This window comes from Neoarius graeffei, chromosome 5 (assembly GCF_027579695.1).
Source record: "Neoarius graeffei isolate fNeoGra1 chromosome 5, fNeoGra1.pri, whole genome shotgun sequence".
Taxonomy (NCBI): Eukaryota; Metazoa; Chordata; class Actinopteri; order Siluriformes; family Ariidae; genus Neoarius; species Neoarius graeffei.
This window is the reverse complement of record NC_083573.1, coordinates 33,904,676-33,929,574: the sequence shown is the minus strand read 5'-3', so window position 1 is coordinate 33,929,574 and position 24,899 is coordinate 33,904,676. Positions and strand designations below refer to the sequence as shown.

The 24,899-nt window shown below is 40.1% G+C and overlaps 1 pseudogene; it reads right to left on the bottom strand.

Moving 5' to 3' along the window:
- Positions 1-24,899, bottom strand: part of LOC132886236 (carcinoembryonic antigen-related cell adhesion molecule 1-like) — a 32,646-nt pseudogene continuing 7,747 nt past the window's right edge.

The following is a 24,899-nucleotide window of genomic DNA, read 5'->3' as shown; positions in this document are numbered from 1 at the left end:
TCAGATGGTGCCATGTCCAACCCCAGGCACCATTTTTATCGCAGGCTTGACCATAGTGGAAGGCACGTCCTCCTCTTGAAGCTCCGCGGCCGGGAACAGCACCGGAGGCTGTGGCTCAGGAGGAGTAAATGAAGCAGCAGAGGCGAGATCATCAGCAGGCCGTGCTTCAGGCGGTTGTAGGTTATAGAGCAAAGCCTTAATCTCAGCAAGCTCTGAAGGACAACAATGGAAATAAGTATTTTTACTTTTGTGTTATCCTCCGTAATATTTATATTATGTTTACATGTTATGTATGTTTTTATTGCGAAATAAATCAATACAATACAAAAAGAGCCAAGGTGCCCACTTGTTGCGCCAAGGGGTCCACCTTCTGGTACTTGGGCCTACAGGGAGCCTCACGTGACGGCTGCTTAGGGCGCTTCCTAGACTTAGGAGGCAGAGCGTAGTCGCTCAGTGCTGGGGGCAGTCAAGAGCCCAAACTGCTTTCCAGCTGAGCAAGCCTAGCAGTGCGTCAAGCAAACAAAACGAAATATCCGCGGCGGAGTCAGGCGAACATACTCACCCAACCGCGTTCAGGTAATCAGCAATCAAAGCTGAAATAAACAAGCTACAAGGCGAGAAAATACCCATATGCTCGCGGTGAAACTGAAACTTATAATTAGAGGTTGCTGGCTGCCGAAGTCCGAGTGGACTCACTCATAACCGGTTTAGTTGAAAATACTTTACTTACCTTAAAGCTTTGAGACAATCAGCACAAACATGACCGCTGTTTATTCTACTTACCTAAATATGGATTAGGTGATGGTAAACAAGCAGTGTCGAAGTACCAATACAGAGCCAAGCAACCAAAATGAAATATCCGTGGCGGAGTCAGGAGCAAACACGCTCACCCAGCCGTGTTTAGGTAATCAGCTGAAGTAAACACGCTACAGTGCAAATCAGAAGCGCACACAAGCACCAATTAAAGTATCATACTTACAACAAAACGATACTTATTAGATCGCTACAAGGCGAGAGAACACCCCTATGATCGCGGTGAAACTGAAACTTATAATTAAAAGTTGCTAGTTGCCGAAGTCAGAGCAAACTTCACTCAGCAATCAGCTGAAGTAAACAAGCTACAGTGCGAATCAGAAGCACACACAAGCACCAAATAAGTGTCATACTTGCAACAAAATGATACTTATTAGATCGCTACAAGGCGAGAAAACACCCCTATGATCGCAGTGAAACTGAAATTTATAATTAGAAGTTGCTAGCTGCCAAAGTCAGCGAACTTACTCATAAACGGTTTCTTACCTTAAGCAAATGGCAAATCGCAGTCTTAAGAGGGCGAAAAAAAACCGCAGCTCCAACCCGTTAAGGGTTTGCAAGACTCCAGCGATTGCTCTTAGAAAATAGTACTACTCGAATAATCTGCTCTGCATGAGAAGATGCAAGAGAACGCTTCCGGGGTAAACGCACCTTAAGTACCGGTGCAGTGACATACGTCACCCCCGTCGCAAGTGACTTTGTTGGTATACACACTCGAACTGCATGCGCATGTGATGGACATCCGGGTGCTTAAAGCACCGCCTCTGGCGGTCAGGAGAAATTAAATAGAACTGCATTTTATCATCAAATAATTTTTGCAAGAAATTGATCCAGGACTTCCTGTAACCTGAACCTTCCTGTAACTAAAATCTGCAGCAGCAAAAATATTAACATGCATCAGAAAACATGATCATATTAGACTAGTTTTAGATCAGCCAACTGGCTCTCTGTTTCCTTTAGAATTAATTCAAAAATATTATTCATCATTTCTAAATCTCTTAATAACCTTCATACATCTCGGAGTACATAAAAAACTTTATTCCGAATGATTTAATGTAAGCTTTCTCCTTATTCTAAATATAAAACTTACAGTGAAGCAGCCTTTTATTTGTATGCACTAATTAACAATTATTTGCCAAAGGGGAAGTGAATATCGGTGAATAATAGCGAGATGGAATCTCATTAATTGTCTTCGTATAAATAAATACAAAGGTGATTATTTTTAAAAAATCATGTGAAAAGTCATTTATTCCAAACTTCAAAAGCGGAATGCAAACGTAATAAAGGTGTCCACAGACTTGTGTCACTTATCCATGCTGAGTCACATAAAATACTTTGTTTTGAAATCAATAAAATAAATCACAATGCCACCTTACCTTTGAATAGTTTCAGACCAAACTTCACAGCATATTTAATGCTTTTAGGAATAACATTTTCTTTCAGATATTGTAATTCTTCCTCACTTACTGGGAGGAGGCGATTGGCCACCATGTTGCCGAGTGACTTGGGGTGATTATTGAGAAATGGTCCAAATTTCTTGACCAATCAGCATATGAGATTTCCAATAATCACCCGTGTATTTATACTAAAACATACTGTTTCAACTTAACTATTTAATTAGCTTTTATTAGTTTCCTTACTTTCACTGGAATTAGGGCTGTGCGATATGGGAAAAAAAAAAAAAGAATATCCCGATACATTTTCTCCATTTCACGATATACGATATATATCTCGATATATTTAAATTTCCTCTAAAGGACCCCATGAAATCTAACTTTTACTCTTTACTGTTTTCACTACAATCCCTGCAGATTATATAACATTCTTGCTTAACTTTACAGGTGGTTTTCAACAACACATTTTAAATTTTCATGTTAGTGATTAATCACAATTGAATTGAAAGAAGACTATTTTTATTCAACAAAGATGTGGCACAAACTGCAAAAACAATCTTGAAAATTGCAACAAAGGGGCAACACAATACAGAGCTGCTCAGAGCTCAAATCAATAAAGTGCAAGCTCAACACTGAGAAAGACATTTAGCCTAAATAAGAAAAGTGCTCATTCATTAAATTATTTTAAAAAATAGACCTCCAAGCTATTAACCTGACTACTGAGAACCACTGGAACATTCACAATAGAGAGGGAGATTGAGGGAGAGAAGAGAGAGATCTGCAAAACATAATTTTTCTCTTTGCACACTTTTGAACTGAATGTTTTCTGGCTCTGCCTCTCAGATGTGTATAATTCCGGTATTGCCTTCTCTGTGAAATGTCTGCGACCAGGCAACTCATGTTTGGGATCGAGTGTGTTTAGTAATTTTTGGAAGCCTGGTTTTTCCACAATACTAATTGGGATCATGTCTTCGGCAATGACGTTAGTGATTGCATCCGTTATAGCTCTCCATCTCTGACTCGTTTTCTCATATGGGGTGGCTTTGGAGAACGAGGCCAAACACTCTTAAGAGTTTAAGAGACTCTTCATACTGTACCGGGTGAGTTTTCAGGTGATGGAACATATTTGTAGTGCTGCTGCCTTTCGTGATGACGTTTTTTTGCACACTTTACAAACTGGCATTTGCTGTTCCACGTCCTCCTCGCGATATCCAAAAAAATGCCAGATGACTGACCCCTTACTAGTTCTTTTAGGAACCAATTCATCCGCTTCCATTTTTAATTTGTCGCTGAAATTGACAGAGCTTACACGGTAGCCTATGCAGCACCAGCGATTGCACGAACTGAGTCAGCGCTGTAAACCAAAACTAGGAAATCTTCCTGCCGGCAGTGTTGCCAGATACTGCTGACGTTTTCCAGCCCAAAATATGTTCAAAACGCACTTAAAACCGCCCAATTGGGCAGTAAACCGCCCAATCTGGCAACACAACCGAAACTAGAAAATCTTCCCACAAGTTCCTTTCAGCACTGAGATGTCGCCCGGGATTGGTTGGCGAGTGTGTGACGCAGGGGCTTCAAAGTTTGGGAGAATAGCAGGGTACAAATAATTTACAGCACGGTGCAAAATGGTAAAATGTCTGCCAGCGGCAGACATAATGCACGCAAAGCGTGCAGGGGGGGTTTCAAAGAGGGGTTGCCCCCCTTTGGCACGGAAAATTTTATGAAATGCACTGAGAAATTGTGGCCTCTGGTAACTTTTAACAGTGAAAATAAAGGGTAATCAATACCATTTGGAAACTTGAAATATGAAACCATACCTCAGTCATTTTATCAAATTTCAGAAATATTTGCAAACAAACACAAAGTAGTCCGATTGAAATCCACATATGGATGACACAATTTTAAGTCTGATGTGCACCTTAGTCTAAGCTAAGGTGACAAGTTTCTCCAGATTCTCTAATACTATTGAAGAATATGGTGAAATCTTGAATACAGATGAAGAACAAAACAACTTCAATTATAATCAAAATGTTTATTTTTTGGCAGTTAATAAACTGTTACATAAAATGCAGCTACATGTACTTCATCAGCTGACTTCGTTATTAAAAACAGCAGCTAGCAGCACTCATTGACAGTTTCAGCATTTCTATTGAAAATAACTTTTATCCAAATCTCATCAACCTAATCATGTTTGTTATTTAACAAAATGAAAAGAGTCACTGTTTTTAAAATAAAGAGCAAATGATGACAAAATGTAAAGGTAAAACACACACACACATACATATATATATATATATATATATATATATATATATATATATATATATATATATATATATATATATATAATGAGAGAGAGAGAGAGAGAGATGCAAGTACGAATTTTTCATGGGGCGGGATGGTTTGGAACAGGTCATCTAAAATTGGGATAACATTTACCCGGGACGGGTATTTGAGGCGGGTCGTCTAGCTTAAGCTTGATTAGCGTTGTTACGCACGCAGTTTGTTTTTTTCGAGCAGCTGTCAAACGCAGAGTCAACTTTACGATCTGCGATTATAATGTCTTAAGCAAGGCTGAGAAATGGTGGAGTAAGACGTATTTATTTTTCTATATCAACACAATGACAGAATAAATTTGCGTTCAAAACGTACTTACCTTTCCCTCTAGACCTTTTTAGCCACGCATCCAGCATGGAGCCGCTTGCAACTCTCTTCGTCGCCATTTGTGAGTCACATGATAGTATGAACCATTCACAGTCCATGGAACACTCTAAGCCAATCAGAGTACGGCTTACATATGGCACAAGGGCAGTGTTGCCAGATACTACTAACGTTTTCCAGCCCAAAACATGTTCAAAACCCGCCAAAATGCACTTGAAACCGCCCAATCTGGCAACACTGCGGGCAGTAATGGCTGCACTCATGTCAAGGATGTAAACAAAGTTGACGCGGCAATGGACATACATGACATAGTGGATGTAATTTACGTTCACAACTTTTTTTTTGCCGTCAGAAATATTTAATATTACATTTTGTGACTCGACTGACAATAGCCGGCGGCATAACAAGCCACAGATGGCGATTTGCCGCCGGTGACCGGCTACTTTTGAGACCGCTGGTGACGTTATTGTTTTCTTTACCCTTAGGCAGCCTCTCACGTTACTGCCTGAGGGACAGGGAGAAAACCACCGGGAAATGTTTTTAAAAAACGCAACAAACACGAAACAAACGCAAGTCGGAAGATGACCATAAAATACTCGATAGTTACGATATAATAATTTTATGTATCTCACACAGCATTTTCAGAGATATATTGAGTATATTCAATATATCGCAGAGCCCTAATTGGAATGTTATTTTTTATTTATTTGTTTACATTTTATTATTCAGTGTTGGTTTGAATTTGTATTGTATATTTTGTATTTGCTGCATTTGTCTTATATGCCTTGTTTTTTTTTAACTTCATACTGTACAGTAATTTGAGCTACAATTCAATACAAATATGAAATGATTTATAATGGCTATATAAGTAGGTTTATGTTATTCATTTCAGAAGCTCAAGTGATCTAGAATGAATGTTAATTAAAACGATCTAATACTTATTGCAGTGAAGAATCAATCTTGTTTTTGCATTTTGATTTAAATATCTGATGTCTGATTAACTTGAGAAAAGCCCCAATTAAAGTTTCTGAATTTCAGAGTAATGCTTTACCTTGAATTACCTCGAGTTATTAATTTTACTTGAGTGAAAATATCTCAGCGTGTCATTGTCCACTTTTTGTGGCCATATTTTGCAGGTGGATAAAGTTTGCAAAAGGCAAAAATCTGTACAACAAACAGCAATGAAAAATCTGTTATTTTCTAGAAGAGCTGCTTTGGCTTAATTTAGTGCTTTGCTCATTTTTATTGCACATGAATTCAGTAAATAAACTACAGTAAAACCCACTGAGTGCAGTGATGCTGAAGGGTTCAGACGTGGAGTATCTCAGGGTCTGTTTGTTATGTGCGATGCAGGTGTAATTGCCACTCTAACTGCTCTGAATGTTGCTCAGTCTGAGCTCTTGGCCCATTTCACCAAGCTCTGCTCCATTCACAGCCCACTGAAACCAGGCATGAAAACGGGTCAGGGGTGAAAAAGGTGAGAAGGGTGCGCGAGTGGTGACGTGGCCTCTGGTGTTGTTTTATTTTGTTTGGGGGTCCTCCCCCAGAATAAATATTATAGCCTTCTTACTAAGTATACTGTATTGACATTTGCACAAGGACATACAGTACAAATACAAATTTCACTATAACTACATGTATTTGAATTATGCCCTGGAAAAAAATGCGAATAATAGAACGAAGAAAGTGGAGAACACACAAGGTATAGTGATCATTTTTTCCTTTTATTTGCCTGGACCACCAGTGTCTCCATGGCCCACTTTCGCCGAGTTGCCACATGTTTCAGCCTTGCCCGCTTCTCTCCTTCAGCAGTCTGTTTCTTGGCCTGCTGAGCACTGCAAGTTGCTTGAGAGCCATACTTGCTCTGCTGCTGCTGCTTTTCCTCCTTGTTCACCCTCTGCTGGTGTTTGTATGTGGCTGCTGCAGAGTTAATGTTCTTGCACAATGTTCTGTCCACTTCCCCAAACTTCACGTCCTCCCTTCTAAAGAGCTGCATAGCTGTCTTCCCCCTGGACATCAGCGTGTACTTGACCGTCTGTATTGCATTAAAGGTTTCCACATTCATGTTGCCACTCCTTTGATCAATTACATCATTCATCAGACTAAACGAGGACTCGACTCTAGGCCCATGAAAGATGGAGAGGCAACACTTAACCAGTGCACCCAGGGAGGGGTACTTGTCTGGTTTGTCGAAGACATGACCCCACCACTCCACGATGCTCTCTCCCTCCTTGAAGCTGGGGATGGTCAGGTCAACACTGAACCGCACAAGTTCCCTCTGGATATCCTGGTCTGCTGGCAAGAGGTGCCCCAGCATACCACTCAGCCTGCCAAGATATGGAAGTACCTGCAGCTTTCAGTTCTTTTTAAATCAAGGCTGAATACTTTCTTCTTTGCTGCTGTCTTTTATTAAATCAAATTTGAGACTTTTAATTTGATTTCTTTCAGCACGGACAGCACTACAAAATGGCGTCTCCACTATACAGTGCCCTATATAGTGAGTAGCGAGCAATTTCGGACACAGGGATTGTCAAAATACGCGCGTGCCCTCTTTTGAATGCTGACGTAATCAAGCCGGAAGTTGTGTTTGTTTTGACAGCAATCAGGAAAGTTTGAAAAAAGTAGGAAATTCAGTCCGATGACTCAATCCAGCTTCCAGCTTCTGGTGGTCTGGTCTGCACTCTGACTGATGTGTGCACGCTCTGGCCAGCAGGAGAAGAGGCGCGAAATGATGCTACTTGCCCTTTGCAGCGAGATGTACTCGTCGCTATGGCGTCAATATCAAAGCAGGAGGAGGAGGAGGCGCAAACCGGCACGAACTGTCTATGGGTGCGAAGCGACCTCCTTGCCCTTTGGCTCAATATCAACCCCCCCCCAATTTTTTTTCTCATCGGATCTACACGATTCACGTAGGTCACCCATTTTGGTTTCAAAACGGCGAATTTCGCCGAAAGGTGAGAGATTTTCATGTATGTGAAACTCAGCTGAGTAGATGAGTTTGACATTAGACCCAGAACTGTAGAAATGTCCCACTGGATCTGCTTCAACAACAACATTTTCTGGACCATCTGCAATGGAGCAGTCCATATTTAAATCAGCTTTAGAGCCATCATGGTCTGGTGAAGACCAGAGATAAAATGCGTGTTTGTTCGGTAAATCTCATGACTGTCAACAAGACGCACGATATGAAATACCTCACAGTAAATGGTGAGACTCAATGGAGGACTCCTTTTCTTGCTGATGGCGTTGGACGCTTCACATTGGTATGGGCCTGTCTCACCTCTGATCACACTGGTGATGGTCAGACTGCTGTTGTTGTCTGTTAGCTGAACTCGCCCCCCTGCGGTTACCTCAGAGCTGCCATTCAGCCAAACAAATGAAAGCAAGGAACCAGATGCAGAGCAGACGAGGTTCATAGTGCTGGCGCATTCAATCAGCTCTGTGTTATTTAGTACTATTGTAACGCTGGAGACAGGAACTGGGGATTTAAAAAGTAATACAGGGCTCAGGTAGACACCAGTATAAATAATATTTGAATACTAAATTATCATCAAAACATAAGCGTATTCACCGTCACTGTACCAACACTGTTTCTTTGTTTCAGCCATACTGACTGAGGAAAAAAAAAAAAAAAAAAGAGTAAAAATTAGTTGAGAGTTAAAATGAGGAAAGTACTCTTTGCCAACTTATTTTTAGTCCAATAAATCTGCTATTATGGAACTACAAATTTTTAATGTGGGCGCCAGCCACCGATCTTTAGCCACCAGTCACGAAGCAGGGCCGTAGCCAGGATTTTTCAAATACCGAGGTCAAACATGGCTGACAGCACCGAAGCCCCCCGGCACAACTTAAATAAATAAATAAACAAACAAGGATAGATTTGGTGGTGGACACATTTATTTTAAAAATTCTAAAACTGTGGCACTATAACTGTGGTGTTTTTGTCTGACATAAAAGTAGAAAAGTAGTGAACTCTTGAACTGAGTATACATACCTAAAGTACCAGTTACGTACCTAAAGTATTGGCATTATTTACATTGCAGCATACACATGACAAAGGGTGTGAACTGCTGAATTGTAAGCTTTAGTATTACACCTTATAATAGTGTGTGTGTGTGTGTGTGTGTGTGAGAGAGAGAGAGAGAGAGTTTGTGTGTTATTTGTGGGTGTCTGTATGTGTAGAGACATTCTGAGCAGTAATGTAAAGGCATCAGTCTATCTGGCTGTCTTGAATTGAGATCCATTTGCATGCATTCTCTGAAACACAGTGTTCTCACCATTGCCTGTAATGTAAGTTTGGCTCATAACACATTTACTTCAACAATTCTAAAACTGTGCCATCAGAACTGTGGAGTTTTGTCTGACATAAAAGTCAAAACTGAACTGAACTGAGTGTATTGCTCAGCTACCTGAAGTATTGGCATTATTTACATTTCATTATCTTAAATTACATTAGAATGTAGAGCTATTAGTTCTGTGTGAAGACTATGCATTAGAGAGAGTGTGTGAGAGTGTATTATTTGTGTGTATGTGTCTGTATTTGTGTGTCTGTCTGTGTGAGTGAGTCAGAAGAGTTACTTGAACAAGCCCGTTTACTCAGCCCTGCACAGGGCTGCCTGTGACAATGTAATTTTGAATGTTTCTCGAAATGCTAACTAAAATGTAATAGGCAATGACAATGAAACGTTTCCCCTTGGAAAGTTGGCATGACACCGCTGAACGGTCTGCCACTGCACTGACAATATTTTCTCACCTTCCCTCCTTCTCTTTCCCTGCTCTTCTGTTGGCTGTCCAAACCTTAATTTAGTTTGTTGCAACTTTTTCATTTTGCACTCGGGTAAAGCTCTATAATGCTATGTGACTATTAGCCTACGTTAGGTTAGGTAGGCATATGTGATAGAGTGTAGACTACACCCTGCCTGTTTTATCCAAAACCCAACTTCCCCGGCCGACACTAGTAGTCGCGTGACGCTGCGTTAGACACGGCAACGATAGAGATAGAGGCTGAGAGATTTCAGATGACATTAGACAAATGTGAATTTTATTGGGGGGAAATACAGATGACATGTGGATGTGGACGCTGCATTTTACATTGATCACTGCTCAAATTCAGTGTAGTCCAATTTGAAATTTCTGAAAAAAATACCGAGGACATGACCTCGGTGTCCTCAATGGTAGTTACGGCCATGTCACGATGCTCTCAAAAGAGGACATTTTGATGTAATGTGGCAGCAGATGTTAAACTGGCACAAACAGAATGGCCAAAGACACAACTATTCTAGCTTAGTGGTCGTGTAGCATATTACTTACAGGATGATCATTACAGAAATCTGTTACCAAAAAAAGGTACTACACACAATAGTTCCTGTATTTTGTACAGTTCAATATTTTACGATAAAATTAATATTCTGAATGTGAGACAGTTGAGTCAGACTTGACAATTCTGTCTCTAATTCAAATACACATTCTATCAAATGAAACAAACTAATAAAGATTTGCTCGTTTTGCATCAGAAGGAACATCTAGTGCATGTTTAGTCATCTAATGTAAGATTAATATGATAATGTTTTACTATTTGAAAGATGTGTGTTCAGATTCAGTTGTGAAGATGTAATGCAGTACAAATCTGTGTACTTTTAATTCTTACACATCTGTTTAAAAAAAAAAAGCCTGATTATAGTGATCTATTAGTTGTAAAAGGGGGACTAAAATATTAAAGAAAAAAATCTTACTACAGTTGTGTTAAAAAGAAATGTTTTGTTTACTCACCAAGCACCTGTAGTGAGGTGGCATCTGTGAACCAAGCTGTAGGAGTTTCTACACTCAGAGAATATTCTCCAGTATCATTCTCAGCCAGGTTCCTGAGCTCCAGAGCGAAAGTGTTGCTGTTCAGACTGGCTCTGCCTGTGTACGGTGGCTCTACTGTAATTCCATCAGGAGGTCCAGTGAGAATGGTGCTCATATTAAACATCCAGCTGATGTAGTAGTGTGGTGGATCAGGAATACAGATTGGGGTAATCACTACATTCTCCCCAACCGCTTTATCCATTTTCTCAGGTAATAACAGCTGTTGGACAAAACATGCTCCTGTGGGAAGAAAAAGATATGCTAAACCACCAGAGTTTACTGTATAAAATATAACCAGAAAAAGATTAAGTAAGGTTCTAATATCTGAAACACCAAAAACATACACTGTTCCAAAAGTCTGTAGTTTTCACAACATTTTTACTGTATAATGAATAAATGTAGACTGTAGAACCTGTATACGGCAGGTTGCTGGAGATCTGCAAAGCATCATGGTCTAAATTATTTGGTGGGTGAATTCTACACTAAATATATTTTTCCTGTGAAATACAACACAGTCATTTTGAACGGGATTTTTTTAAACCTGCTTTTCTCCAAACAATTTTGCTGCAAGAGTTTACTGACAAGATTCCACAATTTCTTCAGCAAGGTCCCTGAGCTCATCATTTTACAATTGTATGTTAATTTAGCAGTTTTCAGGTTCCCCGTGTGTGGAACTTTAAAAGCGCCGTGGGAGAGAGAAGAGGAGAAACACGCCTTCATTAGCTAGCAGGCTAATGTGTATACTAATTGAGGGTTGCCACACGTCCCTTAAAATACGGAATCGTCCTGGTTTTAATCAGTACGGGATGCGGTTTGTCGCTTATATCCGAGTTGTCTTGAACGCAGCTTCATCCCGTCCACATTCCGTAAAGACCCGCCCCAATACTCTCGCCATCGTCGGATTGTTTTGTTGGGGTCTATGCCGCTAGTGATTGGCTCTGACCCTGAAGGTCTTACCGAATCAGAGGCAAAGGAGGGCGGGTCTCTTAGCAGAGAGCCGGTGGGAAATATCAATGGCCGTCTGTCTATGTTAGATTTCCTATGTGGCTGCCTGTCTGTTATCAAATAACTTTAGCTGTATGTACTATTACATGAATCACATCCCATAACTTTCTACTAGGGACTGATTGTCTTTTGAAATGAGGTGTTTGTGCCATGAGCTGGCTTCTTGAGTCAGGGCTGTAGTGAAGACCACCTTGGTCGAGTCCAAGACAAGTCAGACACCAGGACTAGTCGAGACCGAGTCAAGACTGAGTCCAAAGAGGTTCCGAGTCCGAGTCAAGACCGAGTCCAAAAAGATTCGAGTCAGAGTCAAGACCGAGTCCAGGACAGTTAAAACAAGTCGTATGCATTACAGCATCAAGATAATATTGGGTTATTTGTTAGGAAAAGTGTCACAACACCCATGGTTTTACCAAGTTTAACCCTTACCTTTGACATATTATCATCTAAAGAAAACAAATACATCTGGTGATACCTGGTGTTAGATATCGGGTAGGAATCCCACCCTTACCTGTAGGAAGAATATTTGTCCCTACACGTTCATTCATGGTCCTTGAGCAAAGCACATTGCTCTGTAACCAATACCCTGTACTTAAATAACCGTAGGCTGTTTTGCATAAAAACGTCAGCTAAGTGTAATGTAATGTGTTAGAAACTGTTACAAAACACCAAGCCACTACTATTCACTACATGATACTCGAACTGAATATTTGATGAACTACTGCAAATGGCAATAATGCTTCACTCCACACAAAGTGTGCACAAGAAATGGCCAGTATTAGAAGTGTGTACCCCCTATGCTTGGTTTATGCCTTCCCTGAAAATATGTTGAATTATATTATTTGGACATGGGCTAATGGGAAAACAAAACAAAAAAAAGAGTGCAATTTAACATTTTTTATTTGAGAAGTAAGTGCAATACACAGTCAGTGTTCATTGTTTAAGCAAGTTGGGTCTCTCTAACACACACACACACACCAACAAACATGCATAGCCAAAATACAATACACGATAACTAATCTCTTAAATACTCGTTTGATTTTTTTACATGATGAAATGCCAGACGTATGAGAATGTTGTATCCAAAGTCATATTACCATTTGTCCTCTATTGAGGTATTTCACCCACATGACCATCTGCAATGGAGCAGTCCATATTTAAATCAGCTTTAGAGCCATTATGGTCTGGTGAAGACCAGAGATAAAATGCGTGTTTGTTCGGTAAATCTCATGACTGTCAACAAGACGCACGATATGAAATACCTCACAGTAAATGGTGAGACTCAATGGAGGACTCCTTTTCTTGCTGATGGCGTTGGACGCTTCACATTGGTATGGGCCTGTCTCACCTCTGATCACACTGGTGATGGTCAGACTGCTGTTGTTGTCTGTTAGCTGAACTCGCCCCCCTGCGGTTACCTCAGAGCTGCCATTCAGCCAAACAAATGAAAGCAAGGAACCAGATGCAGAGCAGACGAGGTTCATAGTGCTGGCGCATATAGGCTACGTTTACATTAGACCGTATCTGTCTCGTTTTCTTCGCGGATGCACTGTCCGTTTACATTAAACCCCCTGGAAAAGCCAGGAAACGGGAATCCGCCAGCGTCCACGTATTCAATCTAGATCGTATCTGGTCCAGTGCTGTGTAAACATTCAGAATACGTGGATACGCTGTGCTGAGCTCTAGCTGGCGTCTCATTGGACAACGTCACTGTGACATCCACCTTCCTGATTCGCTGGCGTTGGTCATGTGACGTGACTGCTGAAAAACGGCGCGGACTTCCGCCTTGTATCACCTTTCATTAAAGAGTATAAAAGTATGAAAATACTGCAAATACTGATGCAAATACTGCCCATTGTGTAGTTATGATTGTCTTTAGGCTTGCCATCCTTCCACTTGCAAGTAGTAAGTGATATGCGCTGGGATCACACACACAGCGGCTCAGTCCCGAATCGTGGCTTGTGCACTTCACTCGCGCGCTGTGTGAGCTGCGCAGGGCCGGAGTGCGCACCCTCCAGAGGGCACTCGCTGTTCAGGGCGGAGTGATTTGGAGCGCAGGATGCCTGCGGAGCCGAGCGTATCCGCGTATTGGCGTTGCTATGTGCACGGCTAACGGTTTTAGTGTAAACGCGAATCATTTTAAGAACATTAATCTGATGATCCGCTGATTCGACGTAACGTAAACGTAGCCTCAATCAGCTCTGTGTTATTTAGTACTATTGTAACGCTGGAGACAGGAACTGGGGATTTAAAAAGTAATACAGGGCTCAGGTAGACACCAGTATAAATAATATTTGAATACTAAATTATCATCAAAACATAAGCGTATTCACTGTCACTGTACCAACACTGTTTCTTTGTTTCAGCCATACTGACTGAGGAAAAAAAAAAAAAAAAAAAAGAGTAAAAATTAGTTGAGAGTTAAAACGAGGAAAGTACTCTTTGCCAACTTATTTTTAGTCCAATAAATCTGCTATTATGGAACTACAAATTTTTTAATGTGGGCGCCAGCCACCGATCTTTAGCCACCAGTCACGAAGCAGGGCCGTAGCCAGGATTTTTCAAATACCGAGGTCAAACATGGCTGACAGCACCGAAGCCCCCCGGCACAACTTAAATAAATAAACAAACAAGGATAGATTTGGTGGTGGACACATTTATTTTAACAATTCTAAAACTGTGGCACTATAACTGTGGTGTTTTTGTCTGACATAAAAGTAGAAAAGTAGTGAACTCTTGAACTGAGTATACATACCTAAAGTACCAGTTACGTACCTAAAGTATTGGCATTATTTACATTGCAGCATACACATGACAAAGGGTGTGAACTGCTGAATTGTAAGCTTTAGTATTACACCTTATAATAGTGTGTGTGTGTGTGTGTGTGTGTGTGTGTGTGTGTGTGTGTGTGTGTGAGAGAGAGAGAGAGTTTGTGTGTTATTTGTGGGTGTCTGTATGTGTAGAGACATTCTGAGCAGTAATGTAAAGGCATCAGTCTATCTGGCTGTCTTGAATTGAGATCCATTTGCATGCTTTCTCTGAAACAGAGTGTTCTCACCATTGCCTGTAATGTAAGTTTGGCTCATAACACATTTACTTCAACAATTCTAAAACTGTGCCATCAGAACTGTGGAGTTTTGGCTGACATAAAAGTCAAAACTGAACTGAACTGAGTGTATTGCTCAGCTACCTGAAGTATTGGCATTATTTACATTTCATTATCTTAAATTACATTAGAATGTAGAGCTATTAGTTCTGTGTGAAGACTATGCATTAGAGAGAGTGTGTGAGAGTGTATTATTTGTGTGTATGTGTGTGTGTCTGTATTTGTGTGTCTGTGTGAGTGAGTCAGAAAGAGTTATATGAGAGAGAGAGTTACTCGAACAAGCCCGTTTACTCAGCCCTGCACAGGGCTGCCTGTGACAATGTAATTTTGAATGTTTCTCGAAATGCTAACTAAAATGTAATAGGCAATGACAATGAAACGTTTCCCCTTGGAAAGTTGGCATGACACCGCTGAACGGTCTGCCACTGCACTGACAATATTTTCTCACCTTCCCTCCTTCTCTTTCCCTGCTCTTCTGTTGGCTGTCCAAACCTTAATTTAGTTTGTTGCAACTTTTTCATTTTGCACTCAGGTAAAGCTCTATAATGCTATGTGACTATTAGCCTACGTTAGGTTAGGTAGGCATATGTGATAGAGTGTAGACTACACCCTGCCTGTTTTATCCAAAACCCAACTTCCCCGGCCGACACTAGTAGTCGCGTGACGCTGCGTTAGACACGGCAACGATAGAGATAGAGGCTGAGAGATTTCAGATGACATTAGACAAATATGAATTTTATTGGGGGGAAATACAGATGACATGTGGATGTGGACGCTGCGTTTTACATTGATCACTGCTCGAATTCAGCGTAGACCAATTTGAAATTTCTGGAAAAAAAAAACACAGAGGACATGACCTCGGTGTCCTCAATGGTAGTTATGGCCATGTCACGAAGCTCTCAAAAGAGGACATTTTGATGTAATGTGGCAGCAGATGTTAAACTGGCACAAACAGAATGGCCAAAGACACAACTATTCTAGCTTAGTGGTCGTGTAGCATATTATTTACAGGATGATCATTACAGAAATCTGTTACCAAAAAATGGTACTACACACAATCGTTCCTGCATTTTATACAGTTCAATATTTTACGATAAAATGAATATTCTGAATGTGAGACATTCGAGTCAGACCTGACAATATTCTGTCTCTAACCCAAATACATTCTATCAAATGAAACAATTAAACTAATAAAGATTTGCTTGTTTTGCATCAGCAGGAACATCTAGTGCATGTTTAGTCATCTAATGCATGGGCGTAACCACCATAGGCACTGGGGGGGACATGTCCCCCCCCAATATTGGGAAAGTACCAATCTGTCCCCCCCCAATATTTGGCGTATTAAATCAATATGAGACAAATAATATGCCATCCTGAACCATGGCTATATAATGAATCCTTCACTTATGTCCGATTTACTTTCAATTTAGGAAGCACAGAGAAACAAACAAACAAACAAACAAACAAACAAAAAAAACTTTGCGACCACCCCATGATTGTGCACTTGGGTCAGCCCATGACGCCGTAGTGCGGCTTAGTTGGTTTGAAAATCCACTCAGTCGGACTGTCAGGTAGGCTGCTGGTGGACACATTCAAATGGCGGTAGCCGCAAAGAAAAGGAAGGACCAACAGGCTGACATTCGCCTTTTTTCCAGACGAGTCACAGACATGATGAGTCTGTCACAGAGAGTCACAGGCATGATGGAGGAAGGGAACAGATAGAGACCTGCTCTGAAGATGAACTGGTAAAGAGCATTGTATTACGAGTCCTTAAAACAGCTTTACATTATTTTTAACCTCATCATAGGCTGCATGTCATCAGTAGGCTAGTAATAAGAGCATACTATCCTTTAATTAAATGTAAATAAATTAAATAAAATTATCAATTTGGTCAGTCATAATTATCATTTTGGTCAGTCATAATTATCATTTTGGTCAGTCCCTCTATAAGAGGGATTTCACTGACGTCACCCGAAACCAGAAGTAAACAGACCCTGCGCCATATTGGAAGACCAACAAACTCGTGATTAGGGGGAAATAACGGCAGCGGTATGTGAACCCACGAGAATAAAGTGGAGTGGCAAACGACTTAAACAAACAAATCTGAGCTGTTTTATTTATGATTTATTGGCCCAACAGTAGACTTGAAAGAAACCTGTGTGAGACTTGGCAAAAAACTGTGGATATAATGGATAAGTCTGTGCATGATCTGCGGACACTTTGAGGTAAGCAAACGCAAGAAATTCAGATTTAAAACATGCTAAATTGGCCCCAAGTTGATAACTGTATGAGGAGCAAGCCTCCCAGACTTCTACAATTTAATAATAATAATAATTTAGGATGGTTTGGGGCTTGCTCTCCCTCCTATTATTTAAATAAAGCATAGTTGTTGTGTAGGCATATATCATAAATACATATGTATAATTTGGATAAATTAACCTAAATTATGGATACCTTAATAGGAACAAAAAGTATTAATTTTTCAACTGAAAAGATATATTATTAAAAGATAAATATCAACAAGATTACCTTGGCCATAACTATGTGTAGGTTATTCTTAACAACAGCTGTAATACCACTAACAACATAATTATAAGCCTGTAGCCCTTTGTAGGCCTTCAAGTCATCAGCAGTGTAGGCACTGGGTGTAAACAACAAATAGTTTACAATGTTTGGGTAGCAAACAGATGGCAGAATTGGTGTCAGGTCCTCCTTATGTTTCCATTCTCCCTTGCCCCGAGTCTTATCATATGGGTCAAACCCATCAATCACAGCGAGTTTCTCCACATACCGTGCCCTTTCTGCAGCTGGTAATGTACTCACATAACCAGAATTATCAGCCATCATGTCACTTCACTCTCGCTCGTAGTTTGTTTTATATTGTGAGTATGTATGTATGTACTTGAGGTCTTCCAATATGGCGCCCTAACAAAATCTCATGGTACGGTGACGTCACGCGGTAGCCCTCTATTCTTGAACGCCTCCATATTTTTGGGCCATTTATTTAGATAAAGTCAATATATTTTCTACAAAGTTCTATGTTGTTTTGACCTATTAACCAGGGTAATGCTCCTTTCTATTGCTTTGGTAGCCATTTTTTTGTAGCAATTTGGCATTTCTGCATTTGTTTGAAGTGTGTGTGTGTGTGTGTGTGTGTGTGTGACTAGCTCTGGTGTGACAGATTTTCATGCAATGTTTTACATGTTTTTTGTATGTTGTATTGCGTTACATGTTTTGCAGTTGCACATTCTGTTTTGTGTTTTGCCTGATACACAATAAAAAAACAAGATATAAATGTTAACATGTTCATTGGTAATTGTATTCATCAAAACAATGTTCTAGATAAGCACATCTTTATCAATAGGCCCATATGAAAATTGCGCGAAATGCACTTAAAAATATTTTGGGAAGGGCTCAAATTTGGACACCCCCAATATTTATACCATGGTTACGCCCTTGATCTAATGTAAGATTAATATGATAATGTTTTACTATTTGAAAGATGTGTATTCAGATTCAGTTGTGAAGATGTAATGCAATACAAATCTGTGTACTTTTAATTCTTACACATCTGCTTAAAAAAAGCCTGATTATAGTGATCTATTAGTTGTAAAAGTTGTGAAAGGGGGACTAAAATATTAAAGAAAAAAATCTTACTACAGTTGTGTTAAAAAGAAAATGTTTCGTTTACTCACCAAGCACCTGTAGTGAGGTGGCATCTGTGAGCGAAGCTGTAGGAGTGTTTACAGTCAGAGAATATTCTCCAGTATCACTCTCAGCCAGGTTCCTGAGCTCCAGAGCTAAAGTGTTCCTGTTCAGACTGACTCTGTCTCTGTACGGTCGCAGTACTGTAATTCCACCAGGAGGTCCAGCGAGAATGATGCTCATATTAAACCTCCAGCTGATGTAGTCGTGTGGTGGATCAGGAATACGGATTGGGGTAATCACTACATTCTCCCCAACCGCTTTATCCATTTTCTCAGGTAATAACAGCTGTTGGGCAAAACATGCTCCTGTGGGAAGAAAAAGATATGCTAAACCACCAGAGTTTACTGTATAAAATATAACCAGAAAAAGATTAAGTAAGGTTCTAATATCTGAAACACCAAAAACATACACTGTTCCAAATTTCTGTAGTTTTCACAACCTTTTTACTGTATAATGAATAAATGTAGACTGTAGAACCTGTATACGGCAGGTTGCTGGAGATCTGCAAAGCATCATGGTCTAAATTATTTGGTGGGTGAATTCTACACTAAATATATTTTTCCTGTGAAATACAACACGGTCATTTTGAGCAGGATTTTTTTTTTAAACCTGCTTTTCTCCAAACAATTTTGCTGCAAGAGTTTACTGGCAAGATTCCACAATTTCTTCAGCAAGGTCCCTGAGCTCATTATTTTACAATTGTATGTTAATTTAGCAGTTTTCAGGTTCCCCGTGTGTGGAACTTTAAAAGCGCCGTGGGAGAGAGAAGAGGAGAAACACGCCTTCATTAGCTAGCAGGCTAATGTGTATACTAATTTAGGGTTGCCACACGTCCCTTAAAATACGGAACCGTCCCGGTTTTAATCAGTACGGGACGCGGTTTGTCGCTTATTTCCGAGTTGTTTTGAACGGAGCTTCATCCCGTCTACATTCCGTAAAGACCCGCCCCAATACTCTCGCCATCGTTGGATTGGTTTGTTGGGGTCTATGCCGCTAGTGATTGACTCTGACCCTGATGGTCTTACCCAATCAGAGGCAAAGGAGGGCGGGTCTCTTAGCAGAGAGCCGGTGGGAAACATCAATGGCCGTCTGTCTATGTTAGATTTCACATGTGGCTGCCTGTCTGTTATCAAATAACTTTAGCTGTATGTACCATTACATGTAAATGAATCACATCCCATAACTTTCTACTAGGGACTGATTGTCTTTTGAAACGAGGTGTTTGTGCCATGAGCTGGCTTCTTGAGTAACATTAGGCCAAGTTGATGTTTACTGTCGGATACATGAGCATTTATTTAATACATGAATCAAAATATAGTGCCCATGTGAAGAAAATAAACAACTATGATATATTATGATTAACCAGTCTGGAAAATTGCATCTTTAAATACTAATGGATTAACAGTAGGCAATACTATAAAACTGAATGAATGAATAGATATATAAATAAAGCACAATAATGGAAATTGTGTTTTACTTAAGTAGTTTCCATAGATTAAAAATGTATGTATGTAAAATGTCTGACCACTGCAATCAATGACACATTTTAGCCAAAACCTGTGTTCACGTCATCCTTTACAATTATTCAAGTGCATTAATAATTTCTCATCCTACTCTTCCCCTCTAGGTTACAGCAGCTGAGTTAATGCAGGTGTACCACACGGTTAAACACAACCTCAGCTATAATAGTGCCAACTGTGGACACAAGCTCAACCAAAATGTTCCGCAAGACTCCAAAATCAGACAACCTGGACTGCTCTCAGGTCTTACTTCATCAGCCTGAGGGAAGAGTGTCCCAGACACATCAGAGCTTTGTTCAAGCTCAGTGAAGACTCAACTGAGGAAGATGCTGATGATGTGGAGGTTTATCTCCTGTTCTGCAATAGCATACTCTCCCTCTTTGAAGAATTTGTAAAGAAGCTGAAAAATGATCCAACCACCTGTGTTGAGTTCTATTCCATCATGTTTACCTTCAAACAAAAACTCACATAGAGAAGAGATAACCAGTTTTATGGCTACTTGACAAAAGGGAAGCTGCAGTGTCTCCTCCCACATGATACAAACGAGGCAAGGGCAGATTTCACTGCATTTCTTAACACAGCAATCTTTTACGTTGAAAAACGGTTCAACTTTCCAGAGGACGATTGGCTGTTCTCCCTGCAACCTCTCTCTCTGCACCATGGCATGCTTTCCTTTAGTAATACTGAGAGGATCACTAATAAGCTCAGCCTCATGCAAAAAGTCAACATGGATGAATTTTATGATGAATGCATGACAGCAAATACCATTCTGAAGGGGCTCAGAGAAGGTTCAGAAGATGAATGGAAATCCAAAGATGTGGCTGCCAGGTGGGTGGCTCTCTTTCAAGTGGCTGACCTGCCTAACATGCTGACCATTGTCAGCCACATCCTGAACATCCCAGCATCCGCTGGGTATGTGGAAAGGATCTTTTCCAGAATGACCAACAAATGAAGTGACAGCAAGAACAGGTGCTCCATGCAGCTCATGAGGAGTGATCTCTTGATCACTCTCAACTTTGAGCAGTCCTGTTCCGACTTTGACTCCACGGTTTTGAAAGACGAACGGATACTCAGTGCTGCAAAGAGTGATAAGAAATACACGTGGAGAAGGAAGTAACACACACAGTGAGAAAGAGAGGGAGCTGTTGACTGTTCATGAAAGAGAGATGTTCATGGAAGGTAAGGAGGAATGTTTTACAGTTTCATAAACTATTTCCACACCCTGAATTTATTTTGGGTTTTTTTCATTTGTGAAAAAACATAACACAAAAGGGCTGATGCAATTATTTTGTGTGTTTTTTTAAATGATCTTTTGAGTGCAGTGTTTCCCACAGACCAGGTAGCAATTTGTGGTGCTCCACTGTGCCCATGACGGAATCGTGTGCGGTGGAGTCGGGTCATTGGGGTGTATGCAAAGTGTTTACAGCGGGCGGTGTTCAAACACAGTATTTTTCTTCAGAGTCACCTGCTGGGACTATTTTAAAGCTACAAGAAGCATTTGAGATTATTCAGTTCAATCTAAATTATTTTAAGTTCTTTAAGAGAAGACAGCTAAAACAATTTTTACCAGAACCCTGCCTGGTTTCATTCCTCGACCCAACTTTACATTACAGGGCAGGCCATTAGTTTGCTGGGCTTGATGTTGGTGGAAAACCTGTCTTTTAAATTTATGAAAATTACTCACCAAAATTGAAGTTAAAGTTTAGTTTTTACCTTAGTTTTTTGCCTTTTTGGTGGCAATCTTTCAATCATTCTTTAGTTGACATTCAAGGAATCAAGTGCAAAAAAACAAGCTGGAGGTTTTTATTTTAAATATTGAACTCAACACTTACCTCAACCAATACTAAAATAAAATAAATAGTATAATGTAACAACAAAATAATAATAAAATATCATAATTAGATGTAAGAAACCACTTAAGGTAACACCAAGACAACTAACAATAATGAAAAAGCATTACCCTAATTGCTGTGATGACCTGGCGACTTGTCCAGGGTGTACCCCGCCTTTCGCCCGTAGTCAGCTGGGATAGGCTCCAGCTTGCCTGCGACCCTGTAGAAGGATAAAGCGGCTAGAGATAATGAGATGAGATGAGATTACCCTAATTGGTGCAAAGCCTACATGCCCTATCAGAACATTTAATTCTGCGTGGCTTCCTGAAAAAAAACTCAAGTGCCTTATCATAAGGGAAGTCATTGGGTTCAGGACCATTTATGGAGATTCGTAAGCAGGCTGCCAGGTATTCCCCTTGGAGCCTATTCCTGGAGGTCTGTTTTAATCTATGGATAAAAAAGTACATTTTCTTCATCAAAGCACTAAAAATTTCCATTACATCAAAAAATATATACAAAGGAATACTGAATTTCTATGTGCTTACCCTATTCATAGCTGAGAAATCCAGTGCAGTGATGGTTTATCTACTTCGCCATTAAAGCTAATAAAGATGTTTCTTAAAATATTCAGATTTTATGCTTCAGATAGCATCAACTAGGCATCCCCGCGAGTATAACATTTTATTTAGGCTAGTGGGAAATCCTTATTTATTGTGAATGTCAAACCATTATTAATAACTTGCATGAATGCTGAAGCGGGATAAACGGGATAATGCAATAAGGCCGGTTCCTCGCGTCAAGCTGCTAGTGTATGCACCAAAATTGGTTTATAGCCTGACTCAGGGATGTCTGTTTCATGTAAGCCAAGAAGGCTATGATAAAGCTCATCACGAACACGACGTAGGCTACCTTTTAAAATAAGGGGTCGGAAGGCGAATCGGGAAGGCTGCGTTATTCAGGGATGAGAATGAAAAATATTGAAGTCTGAAAAAAGCCAGGGGTTTGGGGGCTGCAGTGGGGCCCAGGGGCAGGGAGCTAATGATTTTTGGCTTTTTTTTTTTTACCCCAAAACCATTAATTTTATCAGCAAAAAGTTGCAATGTATTTGGAAATGAATTCCCCTTCTTGGTGGACTACCAGGTGAAAATGATTAATATGGTACAAGAGACTTGTTTTTAATCAATTCACATTTGATGATTTCAAAAAATCAATGCACCTTTTAATATAAACGAGCTCTACAGTATTATATTTCTGCATTTTTGCTATTCATGTCTTTGAATACTCTAATCCTTTACAATGAAGTGCAAACCAGAAAAAAGTTCTGTCATATAATTCTCTTAAGCTTTCTTCTGATGTTATCATGGTAGCAGGAGGTCTTGCATATTAAGCAGGCAACATTCAACATCACTCATCACTTCCCTTTCAACTGTTGTGTGTACTAACTAGGTTTTATCTGGACAGGATGATGTGTAATGTAATACAGATACCATATGGTCAATTTGAAGATCAAGATGGTGATTTTGAATTAAAGAACAGGCATGTACAATGGGCATTACATATTGGAATTTTTTTTTAAAATAAAAAAACTAAGTTTATCTCGGCCTAAAAAATTTGGGCAGACGCTCCCGCGCGGCACATGCCAGCAATTCCGTCCCCCTATGAAATGAGCAATAAGTAGGAGCTGCAATGTAGCTGCATTGCTTGCGCTCTACAGCCAGAGCAAGCTAGAACAAGCGGTTGTCACGGGGATTTGAAAAGACGCTTGGTGCTTATTTTTAGGAGAAAAACACCCTGTCGGCTTTCTAGCTCTCGAAAAAAAAAACTGTATTTGGAAACCATCTATTGTGAAGAGGGAATTTCTCTATACCACGCCACTGAGCTGATCATGTTTTCATATCTCTCATATCTGGCGACAGTAAGCTCTAGCAGCTGGTATCTGTAGCCGTCTTATGGAGCTAGCTAACGTGTTATGTCTTAAACTTGATTTCAGCACGTATGTTATACACGGTATCATACCTAAAATTTTATCAGAAATATAGATATGATACTATGATTCTCCCCAACATACTACATTAGATAAGCTAACCCCATTTATAAAAGATACACACTTATATATGACGTGTATTTGATATGATGTATATTCATACATTGTTACTTTATGGAAATCTTCAGTAAGTTTGGTCTTTTCATGGCAGCCTGTTGTAGACCTAAATATAATGCACATGAACTGACACTCCTCACCTCAACATGTCCTTTACAATCATTTAAGCCACCATGGGCAATGCTGAAACCACTGCTGCAAACAGTACATCGCGCGAAACTGTCATTATTGTTGACCCTTATTAGACAGGGAGATTCTTTTGTGTAATCTGAGGTGAAGTGGGTTTTGTATTTTCGTTTTTTGGGGCGCGCTCTCTCTCTGCCATGCCGATCCTGTAGGCTGCACTGACTCAACTGAAAACTTCGGTCCTCGAGAAAAGAGAAGCCCACCCACACTGAAAGCTGATTGGCTTATTTTGCTGAGTAACCCAATCAGGATGCTCTTTGTCTTGCGCACTCCGTCATATGCGCTCTCTCGCGCGCTCCCTCGCGCACTCCGTCATATGCACGAGGCAGACGTTAATGTTTCGATTGGGAATTTTTTTTTCTTCAAAATCGCGAGTCTGATTGTGTGGCGCTAGGAATCCATTGTGTGGCGCTGCGCCACACAATGGTCTATGTATGGGAAACCCTGGAGTGTCAATGCATTTGTTTAATATATCCTTAATAAGTTATGGAAGAGTTAATTTAATCACTTATATCTTGAAGTTTAATTTACTTTTTTAGTGTAACAGTGTAATTTTATTTTAAATTATAGCATTTTTGAACAATTTCATTTTATGCTTCTGTAACGGATGTGGGTGGGGCATAGACAGGGACGAGACAAGGAACTGATTTCTTGCATTTATTTGCTCCTGCAGAAGACAATACAACACAATTAATTGCCTTCTGGTCTTTTTCTCTGCACTTCTGCTCC